We start from the raw sequence: 1,526 nt of genomic DNA on the forward strand, positions 1-1,526 counted from the left end.
TTCTCTCTCTCTCTCTTCTCTCTCTCTCTCTCTCTCCCCTACAGGCCATATTTTGAACTGAAGTCGAAGTACTACTTAAACCTGGAGGTATGTACAGTGTTCCATTGTTCGATAGACAGTAGCTTGTTTGTGTGTGTAACACCGCCACTTTCTTCTGTCTCTCAGCAACTAAAACGTTGCGTAGACGAGCTCAGGCGAAACTGACCGTTGCAAGGCAGGCTACCGCACAGCGCTGCGTAACCTAGAGACCATCTCCGGGAGATCCACGCCCGACGATGCTCCCTCACCATGGGAACCAGAGGGAGGGGCGTGGGGGCCGAGGGGGAGGGAAGCCATGAGGAATTCACACATTCAAGATGGACGTCAGACGGCCTGTCCAGTGAGGGACACACACACATACGTCACACCACGTTTTCATGTGTATTTCTGTGTGTGTGTTTTAAATTTGTATATTGTGTGTGTGTTTTATGTGTATTTCTGTGTGTGTGTTTTAATGTGTATTTCTGTGTGTGTTGTCTTTTTAATGTGTATTTCTGTGTGTGTGTTAATGTGTATTTCTGTGTGTGTGTTTTAATGTGTATTTCTGTGTGTGTGTTTTAATGTGTTATTCTGTGTGTGTGTTTAATGTGTATTTGTGTGTGTGTTTTATGTTTCTTGTGTGTGTTTAATGTGTAATTTCTGTGTGTGTGTTTTAATGTGTGTGTTTTCCAGTGGTGTCTGTGACGTTTGATGAAGAAGGAGGATCAGAGGAAGAGACAGAATCACACTCCACTTCCGCTCCCCTCGACATGACCTCCTCCTCCCATCATCCCTCCTCCTCCTTCACCCCCTCTGCCTACCTCTCCTCTMCCCCCTCTCTCCTCTCCTCGTCCTGTCCCAGTACCATGGAGGGACCCAGTCCTGGCGGCTGGCTAAGCCCAGAGTCGAGGTGTGGTTCAGGGCATGACTGTCCTCACCTCGGCCCCCGTTCCCAGTGCAGTGGGGCCTCCTCCCCAGACCCAGACTGCGACCAAGAGAGAGGTCTGTGTGTGTGTGTGTTCCAGTGACTGTCTATAAATGTGATTATTGTTTGGATTATTGGGTTARGTTACTGAACAAAAATATAAACACAAAGTGCAACKATTTCAAAGATTTTACTATATTGGTAGGAACTGGAACACGCTGTCGTACACGTCGATCCAGAGCATCCCAAACATGCTCAATAGACTTATGGTAGAGAAATGAACATTAAATTATCTGACAACAGCCCTGGTGGACATTCCTGTACTCAGCATGCCAATTGCACGCTCCCTCAAAACTTGAGGCATCRGTGGCATTGTGTTGTGTAACAAAACTGCACATTTTAGAGTGGCCTTTTATTGCCCCCCAGCACAAGGTGCACCTGTGTAATGATCATTCTGTTTAATCAGCTTCTTGATATGCCACACCTGTCAGGTGGATGGATTATCTTGATAAAGGAGAAATACTCACCAACAGGGATGTAAACAAATTTAAGCACAACACTTGAGAGAAATAAGATTTTTGTG

The 1,526-nt window shown here is 46.0% G+C and overlaps 1 pseudogene; it reads left to right on the forward strand.

Moving 5' to 3' along the window:
- Window positions 1-44: 44 nt before the first annotated feature.
- The window catches only part of LOC139025290 (SH3 domain-binding protein 5-like), a 7,650-nt pseudogene continuing 6,168 nt past the window's right edge, over window positions 45-1,526 (forward strand).

This window comes from Salvelinus sp. IW2-2015, unplaced genomic scaffold (assembly GCF_002910315.2).
Source record: "Salvelinus sp. IW2-2015 unplaced genomic scaffold, ASM291031v2 Un_scaffold2472, whole genome shotgun sequence".
NCBI lineage: Eukaryota > Metazoa > Chordata > Actinopteri > Salmoniformes > Salmonidae > Salvelinus > Salvelinus sp. IW2-2015.